This window comes from Nanorana parkeri, unplaced genomic scaffold (genome assembly GCF_000935625.1).
Source record: "Nanorana parkeri isolate BGI_ZX_2015 unplaced genomic scaffold, ASM93562v1 scaffold158, whole genome shotgun sequence".
NCBI classification, from domain to species: Eukaryota; Metazoa; Chordata; class Amphibia; order Anura; family Dicroglossidae; genus Nanorana; species Nanorana parkeri.
The window spans coordinates 665,816-678,217 of record NW_017306426.1 but is presented as its reverse complement, the minus strand read 5'-3'; the positions used below and the strand labels follow the sequence as shown (position 1 = coordinate 678,217).

Genomic DNA, 12,402 nt, shown 5'->3' with positions numbered 1-12,402 from the left:
ATAGTCTGTAAAGATGTCAAATACTGAACTGCATATCTGCTGCAACCTTTGAAAGGTTTTAGTGTATACTGGTTATATACACGATATTCATTTCAACAGCTTATTTTAAATGCCAATTCTACTTTTCGGTTTAGCCTGGAGTAGCTATTTAAAGCAACTTGGGACTGACACTATATGAATAATACAAAGGTGCAAAATATGTTCTGACAAACAAGGCTAAATTGACTATGGATCTCACTTGCAAAGTATGACAGATCCACCCCGACAGACAAAACCTGACTACAGTCACCTCCATTTAACCCTCTGTGGTTATAGCCAACGCCTTGCAGCCACTCCTGCAATTAACATTTTTGAATTTAACTGAGCATACAAATGAGAATGTTTTTTGGCGTTTGTTTTAAAGATACATGCTCTGATGCTGTCATTCTATTCTCTGCCTCTCTGTCTTGGGTTTTAATGACCATTTATTCACCCAACTGGAATATGAAATATGAATTTTCAGGAAAGGGCACCAGTAGAAGCCCATACACCTTATCAGGTCTTTAGGGCAATGCAACAGGGTGACATTAAAGTTGGCCCCAGTGGCAGCTTATACTTGCCTTCCCTTTGCTCCTCTATCGCTACCCAGAGCTAGGAGATGCTTACACATGGTTGAAACCCTCTCTCCATCTCGTGAATGTGGTCTGGGCAGCCAATTGTCTTAATTATATTAGGCACGAAAATAATGTAATAGCAATGCTGAGGCGTTCATATAAACAAGATAAAATCCTGACCTCCAGGGTAAACAAATGTGATTGGCAGCAAGGAACAGTGTGTTCTTTTAAACCGTTCTCCATGGATGAAGAGATAGTCTATACAATTGGGACGGTAACAGTCAGTAGCATTGCTTCAGTTTACAAGATAAGTGGCTAACTTCACCCACAGCAGCGGCGGCAGGCTGTTAAAGAAAAAAGGGGACTGATCCCTGCAACCTGGTAGAACAACATCTGTGCATGGGAAGATAAGCAATGGGTATTGCTCTTCGAAGGGTCAGTGGAATGGCCCAGCAATACCTCCAATGCAAGACTGACATCTTCTCTTCTTCCCAATTTAGGCCACTGCATAACCTGGGTAACCTCCCACTGCCAGTCTATGACAAATCCTCCTCACTTAAACAGAGTCCCGGCGGCAAAAGTCGCCGGGAGTCTGTTTAAACAGCCCCGATGCTGGCGACGTACACTGTACGTCGTCAGTCACGAAGGGGTTAATAAAACTTGTAGTTTTCCAGCAGCTGACTACACCACACCAGAGCTAGCATTTTCAGAATATGTGCGGTGTGCCTCAGGTTTTTCCAAGAATGATACAAATGCAAGCATTATAAATATTAAAGAGAGCATCATGCAGCTTAGGGCTTGTTCACACCAAGCGCGGAGCAGATCCAGACCAGAGCAGATCCAGACCGGATCAAAACTGCGTCCAATGTATTCCTATGGTATTTTGACCTCCAGTTCACATTGCAGCGTGCGGATCCAGACCGGATGAAAAAACTGCGGCAAGCCCTATTTTACCTGCTCTGGATCTGGTCTGGAACGCATCAAAAACGCATCGCAATGCAACCCAATGCAATTCAATGGGAACAAATAACCATGAAGAAAAAAAACCTCTATGGTCATCTGTCAAGACCTAATCTTCCTTTGTCACTTCCTGTCTTTGGAAGGGACACATCACATGCAAACATTCCTACCTAGATATCGACATGCGGGTGTATGAAAAAAACTTGTCTGGGTGTGCACGAAGGTCTGCATATAGAGTCCCAAACTGGCCCTTTGGATCTCTTTCTCTCATCAGTGGGTGCACCCAAAAGCGACGTCTCCTTACAGCACTTTGGCGTAGCAGTATAATAACCATCACCAGGAGCATGCCTGCATCCCATGGATCCATGTTGCAACAATTTTACATGTGAAACAAGGTCAGAGGAAGCAGGAAATAATCGGAACAGCTAATGAAAGGTCAAAGGTAAAAGGAAATGACCAAATAACCGTGTTAGCTTCCTGGAAAAAACGCATCAAAAACGCGCCGTGCGTGTGCAGAAACCTGACCGGATCTGGTCTGCATTTGGTGTGAACAAGCCCTGAGAGGTAATTATTCAGATTGTTCCATTACTAACCCGTACAAATGCAAGACATTTCTGTCTGACCATAAACAAACCTTAAAAACACATTGAAGGGAATTTATCAAAACTAGAGCAGACAAAATCTGGTGCAGCTGTGCATGGCAACCAATCAGCTTCTCTCTTCCATTTTCAAATCTTAACTGAACAAACTGATGCCCTGCACAGCTGCTCCAGGTTTGATATATTCCCGTCATTGTCTCATCAGTCTGGAGAAGACTGCATAACCAGCACTAGATAGGAATAGAAATGAAAGGCTCTGAAGATAAACGCAAGGTGCACAGCTGTTGTCTTTGTTTGACCAGCTGCATCCCCAGAGTTCCATCTTATCAATTCCCGTTATCACTCCAACCAAACCACATCTTTTCTGACAAAAGGAATTTATCAATCGAGAGAGTGTGTGTGTGTGTGTGTGTGTGTCTGGGTTTTAATAAGGGCTTTATTCTTTGCATCATGCAAAAATCAGAGATTCAGTAAAAATGCACAGTTAGGCCTCATTCACACTGCCGTGCGTATGGTACCATATGCAAATAAATGGCTCCATACACATAGCTGCGTATGGAGCCGTATATTTGCGCAGCGTAAAAATGCACAAAAGCAGAATGGACCCAAGATGCGTCCGGGCAGCGTATTTCTGCTCATATACACGTTTGCGTGCATATATGCACGAACGCGCTGACAGTTCATTGACATTTCTATAAGCAATGATGCAGTGTGGGATTGCAAATAGTGCACGCATATACACGCGCATGCACCCAATATACAATTTTGCTCTTGCGTTGTGTGTGAATGCGGCCTAAGGTGCACTCCAGAGGTTTTGATTCCGTTTGAATTACATTGTTGGGTCAGTGTGGAAATAAATGGGTATATAACAGTGATCACTACTTACTACTGATTACAGTTACAAATTGTTTAAAGTCCGTGTAGAAGCATTTCAGTAATTTGTTCTTCCGAAATCCAACCCTCTCTCTGCCGAGGTCCTACATTTTGGAAAGATGTGGCAAAAGATATAGACTCACACTAAACATCTGGCAAAGGAAGTCCCTTGCAAAAGATCACACTGTATACTCACCTGGCATTCCGTGTTTCCTACTCAACCTCCCTGGCGGTCTGATTACCTCAGTATTTTTAAACTATGTTTAACTTTTACATTTCCTGCCGGTTCCACCCCCCTGTGGTGCGGGCGCTCGCAAGGGACGGAACACGGATGCCGGCATCAGCCAGAGGACACAGCGGAGCTCGCAAGGTAAGTGACGCACAGTGTAATCCCGAGTGTGGCTCGGGGTTACCGCTTTTGGTACTGAAAATTAAATCAGAGCCACACTCAAGATTACCGCCAGGAAAGTTAAAGTGACACTAAACTCAGGAGTTAAGGAGAACTATGTGGTGAGTGAATTCCACTCATAGTTAGAGCCGACCTGTGACAAAGAATCTGTCACGCGTCGGCTCTATAGATCGGTAAGGGAGCAAACACATACCGCTGCTCGCTCACTTTCCGATCATCTCCCTGCAGAGAGCGGTGACTGTCACTCAGGGATCCCCCCTCCAGCACTGAGTGGACGACCGGACGGGGGAGGGCACAGCTGGCTCTGCCTCTAGATAGGAAGAGCCAGCTGTCACTCACGCAGCATGGGTGGATCCAGACATAATTGTCAGGATCCGTCGCAGCTGCAGCGTTCTCAGTATATCACGGGCAATAGCTCGCTATATACTGAGCTTTGGGTCACGGGAGGAAGTTAGTATATGTCCTCCCGTGACCCCAAAGAGGGAAAAACACTTACTCCATAGTTCTCTTTTAAATCTTAAAAATGCATTCAAGTACCAGGAGGAAGGACAGTGTCAGCATCAATTCAGAGATGATTTGGGGATCTACAGCGGAGTGATACACAAATAAGTTAAATTTTTGTTAATAGTTAAGGTACTTGAATGCATCTGTCTTGGCCACACCTGAGCATTACAGCCCCATAGACTTTTATAGGGCTGTGTCCAAATGCTGGAGATATAGGGCTATAATGCACAGTTGGAGCATGGATTTAATATAACAATGGCAGATGTGGCCGTCTGATCGAGATAAGTATGCATCTGTGGAGGGAGAGGTTGGGTTAGGTCAGGGTAAAGGGAAAGTGCATTTATCTTTTAAGTCTGAAAAAATTGAAGTTATTAAAGATTCAGAGCCAACGCAACTGGAAAAACAGGAAGGATGAAGAGATTGCATAATTGCTGGTTCACTTATGAAACACTATGCCTCACTGAATGCAGCATTTATCACAGATAATGAGCAATTTCAACAAGACAACATGATCCTTTACTTCAGATATACATAATTATTTTCCACCAAAGTGTTGATCCTCTAAAGCTGGTTGTAGACATAGTGGCATGTGCAATCTGACCATTTTACAATGTATATGGCTTAGCTTCACGATTGTTCCTCTTCAAGGCCCGTTCACACATACAGTGGTGATCTGCATTGGACTGCACCAGATCAACGCAGGTCATCACAATGACACAGAGAAATGGTTTTCTATGCGTCTTATTCACCCAACACAGTGGGCGGTGCGCTGTGATAATGCATTTCATCACATGCCACGGCGCTGCCATGCAGGGACTGAAATAGAGTGCATACATTGCACACTCCACCTAAAAGAAAAACATTCCATACAAAACACACTACCAGAGCGGTCACAACGCACTAGCCTATCTGCTTTAGTGGACAGGCTAGTGTGAATAGCCCCTCAGGTGATGAAACAATGCAGTTAATGCTCATGCATGGCAAGCAACAGATTTGCTTTAATGTCCCTCTCCCCAGTGGCACATACTGACCTTTCCTTCTCTCCTCCAGCTGTTTTTTCTGCTACTAGGAGTAAGAAAAGAAAGTTCTTTGTAAGCTTCAAACCAAACTGATCTATTCAACTTCCTCCTCACTCACATGTGACAAAGCTGGGCCAATCACTGCAGTTTCTTGGATGAATGTCTATGCCAGCAAGAGAGTAGCAACAACACCAGCTGAGTCTTTGACAAAGGCACCCATCGGCCAATTTTTCTCTGGGCTTTGCTTGATTTAAACAGGAGATATGTGCCGAGTACTAGTTCTTATAAGTGCTAATGAAGGGGGATTGTTTAGCCCCCAAAACACATTGGCTGCTATTATTTTCCTGTTATTTGAGGATGTAAACACTTTTGGACTCTAGGAACATCTGTTGTGCACTCCTTCTGGCTCAAATACAAAGTCACAGCATTAAGTCAGCTTAGTCAAAAGCTGGGGTAGCCACTGCAATGGCACAGTCCAACCTCCCTAACATAGCCATGGCTAGGGCGGAGCCACTCTAATCACTGGTGGTAAAAAGACAAAAAACCTACTGCCACCACTTACAAACAACAGGTCATCCAATCTGTCTTGCAGAGCAAGACAGACAATTTTAGGTGATTATACAGCAGCATATGCACCCTTTACTATTATACAAATCCTCAGATTTTTTTTACCTTGTTCTTCACTGATGTAAGAGAGGCTCTTTCGGACAGAACTTTTAAATGGCAAACAATGCGACTAGTGCTAGCTTGAAATAGATATATTTCAAATAGGTAATTTAATGATATTAAAAAAAGGAAGAACTAAGAAAAGCCAGCCAAAGAATGGAGGAAGGCTATTTAACACTTCATGTGCCCATTAGTAAGATTAAAAGAAAGCCCATGGAACAGAAAATCTATGTGTGAAAGAGGATCATAGTAATTTAAGAGGACCGGAATGACATATGTGCAGGTGGTAACTGATAATCAGATATACATTTAGCAAACAGCATAGCTCTCTGTCAAATCACTTCCAATTTCTAATGCACCTCATAAAAAAATCAGTACATTAGAGCCTATTCAGTGCACAATTTTTTGGGATCGCACTGGAACAGCACAGATAGCCCTAGTGTTGCACCTGATTTTATGAGTTGTCCATAGCAACTTCTCCTTTTAGGTTTTTAAAACAACTCTAGTACTTGGCACTATGGCCCCCCAAGGACGAAAGTGCCAAGTCTTTCAACACATCATGAACCCTCCAACAGACACAAAATAAACCTTGTGCAACATTTTAAATTTACACCAGGCCCACTGCAAAGTGGAGCTACACTCCTTACCATACATAATATTAAACAGGACCTTTACCCCCTTTTCACTAAAAATCACACCAGAATGCAGCTATAAAATCATGTTACATTCATTACTTAACCTCCCTGGCGGTATTTCCGAGTGTAGCTCGGGGGTTACTTTCCATACCATAAGCGGTAACCACGAGCTACACTCGGGAATGCCGCATAGCAATAACTTACCTTGTCCCTCGAGCTGCGCTGTGTTCTCCGGCCGATGTCGGCATCCGTCCCTTGCGAGCGTACGCGTCGCAGGGGCGCGGAGGGATCTATCTATATATCTAAAAAAAAAAATAGAACGAAAAATGAAAAACAAAAAATACCGCCAGGGAGGTTAAAATGTTTTCTTTTATTTAGAATTACTGTTTTTCCACTTCCTGGTCCACTTGGGAAGGATACATCACAGAGCATTGCTGGGAAATCTCACGAGATCTCAGGGAAAGGAATTTTCCTCCCCTGAGATGAGTATGGTCACATGTCCTAGTCACATGTGCCAGAGGTCCAGAAGTAAAGAGATGGATTCATCTGCCCTTAGTGAAAATGGCCAATATAAGAAGAATGGGGAGTTAAAGAAAAATAAGGCAAATATAAAAAATAAAAAGCTGGCAATTATCCATCAGTATTTGTTTGTAGATTGTCATTACTAAACATTTCTAAAGGTGTCTGTTGTCATTTTACAGATAAGGGTGAATTTCCTCTTTAAAACTAAACTCTAGGATAAGCAGCTATTCTCTAAATACAAGAGGTGTGTATTCTTACTTGAACCTTGGTTTGCTTTTTGTATTTATTCCAGATCTGTGCAAGGATTTTCTGTAATAAAGACTAGGCACTGCTGCACTCTCTCCTTGTGCTGGGTGACTAGTCTTGTCCCTGTCCGCTCCTGTGGTTTCCTGCAAGCACCCTGCAGTGGGTGAAGCCTGTTGGATCCCTCCCACAGCTCTGCTCAGGCTATGTGCAGCACAGTGATGATGTCACCGCTACCTTTACAGGGTTATATGTGGGTTTGCAAAAGGCCTTTGGTGCACACAAAGTGCATTTATACCCTTTGTGGTTATTAAGGAATATATTATTTATATGAAAAGTTTTTATGCCTGGAGTTGAGCTTTTAAGCAACATTTACCGAATGCATCTCTTCCCACTAAGCTCCACCTACATGCATGATGTAGCTGTATATCCATAGAACTTCCCTCCTGTGCTATAACCCTGGGGCACATGATGCTCCGACCGCTGACAGGAGGTAAAAATCACTGTTCATAAGCTTAGCAAAGTGACACTTGCAGTAAGATTGTGCAGAGGAAAAGGATATAAAATGTCTACCCTGCAAAGCAGTCATAAAAGGGAGACGCCACATTCCTTTAAGCCAGCCTAAAGTGCCTTCAGAGACTCAACTTGAATGAACTTCGACCTTAAATTGGGCTTAAAGCTCTACAATACTCCCCCTCCATATTCACAGGGGTGTGAAATTCCTATTGCCCGACGCACGGGATATGCAGTTCTGGCCAGTGGGCAGGGTTTTTCTTTTTCCTACATTTAGCCCTGCTTGCCCACAGCAGGGCAGGATTTTTCTTTTTCTACATTTAGCCCTGCTGGGGGCAAGCAGGGCTAAATGAAGAGCAGGAAAGCAGTTTTGCCCAACCGCCCAGGTCACTTACATGCAGCCAGATACATGCGTTTTAAACTGATAATGACTACTAGGAAAGCCCCAAGTGTATATAGATGCTATATGAGAAAACCACATTGTAAGCATATTACAAAACAAATTGGGATGGTGCTTAAAGGACCACTGTGGTGACAAATAGTGTATTTTGATAACTTCATGAGGATAATATATATAATTGTATTCAAATATATGTTTTCCTTTCACTGGTCTTTATATTTGTCTAAGTTTACTAAAAAACTATGAGGTAGCAAGTCACTGTGACAGAAGTGGGCACAAACTATAATACCCCGTTTCCCCGAAAATAAGACCTACCCCGAAAATAAGACCTAGTGTGTTTTTTTGAGCCAGAAAAAAAATAAGACAGTGTCTTATTTTCGGGGAAACACGGTATTACCAGTGGTGGTTGAGCAGTTGCAAAAAATAAGGATGCAGGATTCACTTTGTGTACAGTGCAGGACATCAGAGTAATTACACCACACTGCAGCTTAAGATGTATAAAATTCAGAGTGCAGTGGGGGAGACTTGTCATGTCCTACATAATGCTGCAGAGAACACTCCCGCATAGGAGAGCCCTATCACATGACCTGTCATGACATGCTTTCTCCTCCTCCCACAATTTGCGAAAATGAATGGGGATTCTCTTGCTTTGGAGTCCCAAGCAAATGAAGCGGAAAGCAGATTTCTAAAGAACACAATAGTGCATTATAAATGTGCCGCATAATTCTTTTTCTTGAAAAGCAGTGCAATGGTATGGGCAAAGGTCACACCACTGCCTTATAAAAAGGTAATAAAATCACTGTTTCAAGCACCCCCAGTAGTTCTATAGTTTGCCACCGTCGCTGTCACAGTCACTTGTCAGGGTAGCTTGGCCTGCATTGAAATGTGGAGACATTTTTTTTTTTTTTAAATAACATTAAGGATTGTAAAATAAAGGAATTTATAAACTGAAACAGTTTACAAAACATAATAGGTTTAATGATCATGGTCCTTTAAGACACTTTGTAAGGTGGTATATGTTGCTGTTTGTTCACATTTGTGCAAATACGTAACCTTTAATGCAAATTTTACCACCGACCACAGAGAAACCACAGAACAGTGATACAATAAAATGCAGATAGCTCAGACATCTATGCTGCTTTTAGATTGCGCTGATACGTCCAATAAAACAGAAGGGTAAGAAACAAGCCTATTTTAACATTACCAGAATTATACAAAATATTTAAAAAGAAAGGATTGGAAGAAAAATAACAGATCGTGAAAAGAATCTTTAAAACAACAAAAGTCCTAATAAGCATTATGATGGATGTTAAGCACACTAGAAGACTACACTGAAACTAAACACTTACGTGCAGGTCTCCAAGGCATGGCCTGCACAAGGCCAGGCTTTATTTACAATCATACAGCGATTTCCGTCTGCTTTACTATGCACTTGCCAGTAATAATCTATAGCGGCCTGCCGTCAGAGTGTCTCCAAAGACAACCTGCTGTACTTTATTAGTTGGCCATACACTGGTTGAATCTCAGCATAATCCCACTGACTCGGCCAAAATTCAAGGTGTGTGTGGCCACCTCAGGAGTCCATTTTTCAATTGACTTTTCAGGAGCCGGTTTAAATAAACTCTGCCTAAAAGTGACTGTAGCCAATCAGCTGCAGTCACGGTTCGGGTATTCTGACAATGGCAGACCGTCTCTGCCAGAATACAGTAGACTGGCAAGGGGGGAAATCAAGCGTTTTTTGGCTCATTCAGCCTGCAGCCAGTGTATGCACAGCTTAAGCAAACTGTCAAACAGTGCCCACTTTTGCGCAGGCCATGGCACAGATGTACACGAGTCGTCTGCATCTGATACAATCATTTACAGGGTTTTGAATCTATCAGACAAAAAGCTCTTCTCGCAGAAAACACTGGATGTGAATTATTTTGGGTAAAGGTCCTGTTACCTATTAAAATTCGAGCATTTGCTGCTTTGATGTACACTTATTTTTGTTTTGGTAGGGAAGGCCAGGTTGTTTTTTGTGCATTTTAGCTGGGCAAAAATCACTCATTAGCTGTCACAGTTACCAGGACTGAACATGAAGAAAGAGCCAAAATGATGAGCTGGCACCCGAACAGAAATAGTGAGGAACTCTTCCAATGCGGACACTTGCAGTGACAATCTAACAGAGGATTTCCCTTACTTTGAAGACAATCTCCTGTTGTATCTAAGGAATAGGAAGTGAAGAGAACTTCCTAAATGGGAGACAAGAGGAGGAAAAACCTCACAGGTTTTAAATCTTTTCTACGCTATCCAAAATTAAAAAGTTTTGGATTTAAATGTACTTTAAAGATGCATGCACCAGGACGCTCATCCATGTCCTTGCATCCCTGATTAGTGAGCTAGCAATCCAGAACACATTTCTTTTCTGACTGGTGCTGGATCAATGCATCCCAGCTGGCACTAGGAGTGGGGGATTTTATACAACACAATGCAGTCTATGTGCACTGCTGCCTGGTGAACATAAATGTACCATCAGCCTTCTGTTTTGGCCTCTAATTGACCTGCAGCAAACTCACTAGCATAGACCATGCCTGTGTGGGTTTTAGATAAAATGACCTTTCACATATGAACATGACAGATCCTGTCACACTACAACACCCATTTCACGTATTACTTGCAACTGACGCCAGAAAACAGAGCATGGTCCAGTGCAGAGCACAACTTGGAAGGATCACACTTGGCGGCAAGTTGTCCCAGCAATATAGGGAGCCAGGTAATGGACAGCTGTCCTATGATTTGCTACAGGGAGCCAGGCAATGGGCTCCTGCCCTGGGAAACCTAATTGTCACCTGACCTAGAACTAGCACCACTACAGGAAGCCAGGCAACGGGCACCTGACCTGGAACCTCTACAGGAAGCCAGGCAACGGGCGCCTGACCTGGAACCTCTACAGGAAGCCAGGCAACGGGCGCCTGACCTGGAACCTCTACAGGAAGCCAGGCAACGGGCGCCTGACCTGGAACCTCTACAGGAAGCCAGGCAACGGGCGCCTGACCTGGAACCTCTACAGGAAGCCAGGCAACGGGCGCCTGACCTGGAACCTCTACAGGAAGCCAGGCAACGGGCGCCTGACCTGGAACCTCTACAGGAAGCCAGGCAACGGGCGCCTGACCTGGAACTAGCACCTCTACTGGAAGCCAGGCAATGGCCACCTAACCTGGAACTACCGGTAGTACCTCTACGGGAAACCAGAATATGGGCACCAGACCTGGAACCTCTACAGGAAGCTAGGCAATGGGCAATTTAACTGGAACCTCTACAGGAAGTTAGGCAATGGGTAATTGAACTACAACCTCTGCAGGAATCCAGGCAACTGACCTGAACCTCTGCGGGAAGCCAGGAAATGGGCACGTGACTTGAACTAGAACCTCTGCTGGAAGCCAGGAAACGGGCACCTGACCTGAACCTCTGCAGGAAGCCAGGAAATGGGCACCTGACCTGAACCTCTGCAGGAAACGGGCATGTGACCTGAACTAGAAGCTCTGCAGGAAGCCAGGAAACGGGCACCTGACCTGAACCTCTGCAGGAAGCCAGGAAATGGGCACCTGACCTGGTAGCACCCCTACACAGAGCTAGGCAATAGGTACCTGACCTGAAACTAGGACTTCTACATGGAGCCAGACAATGGCAGCCATCAGTACTGCATCAGCTGTGACAAGTGCCATTCATCCCAACAGGCCTATTTACCAAACCAATATAGAAGAATTCTAGGTGGAAGAGGTCTGGTACCAACAATGGGAGCCAGCTGTACCTTCCACACATCAGCCTTCTGTATAATGTCTTATTCATTTTACAAGCTAACCTGCTGAGTGAAGCCCATTATGAAGGGTGTAGCAATGTGAGCGTACAGTAATCCAAGGCGGCCCATATCAGGCATAACAGAATATGACTAGTTAATATTTATGACAACTCCTGACTGGAAAATGGCATGTTTATCCCTACACTGTACATAGACAATAACAGGGGTGAGGCCTACAGCGCACCACACACACGGTATATCCCTGAGTCAGGCCTGCCGCGCTATAGGCCCACCGTTCTGCCAGCCCACACCGCCCCCTTAGTGACCCGCTCACCACCGGCACAGGCTTGTCCTCCACAGTCACCCGCCCGTTACCGCCGCTGCACCAAATGCCTTCACGTGTCCTGCCGGGAGTGAAGCAGAAGGGGAGGAGCTACGTACTAAAAGGGAGGAAGCGGTTCACGCAAACCCCCCCTCAGCAAACACGCCCCACTATCATCCTGATTGGCTGCAAAGCGCATCTCCGGTGGGACTAAGACCCATTGGCGGTCAGCGAGTGGGTGTAACAGCTGCCAGTCCTTTGCTGGGAGGAGACCTTCCAGGAGCTTCTCTTCGTGGATAGCTGCGATTGGTTGAGAGTAGAGCTGAAAGTGAGAGGTGATTGGCTGTGGGAAGGGATGGAGAAGGA

General features: G+C 44.4%; 1 protein-coding gene across 1 annotated transcript in view; it reads right to left on the bottom strand.

Annotated features, from left to right (window-relative positions):
• Positions 1–12,188, bottom strand: part of CANX (calnexin) — a 41,655-nt gene extending 29,467 nt beyond the window's left edge. The window contains exon 1 of the mRNA XM_018554433.1: positions 12,049–12,188. The gene's annotated coding sequence lies outside the window, so the exon portion shown is untranslated. The remainder of the gene's footprint in view (positions 1–12,048) is intronic.
• Between the last annotated feature and the right edge of the window lie 214 nt (positions 12,189–12,402).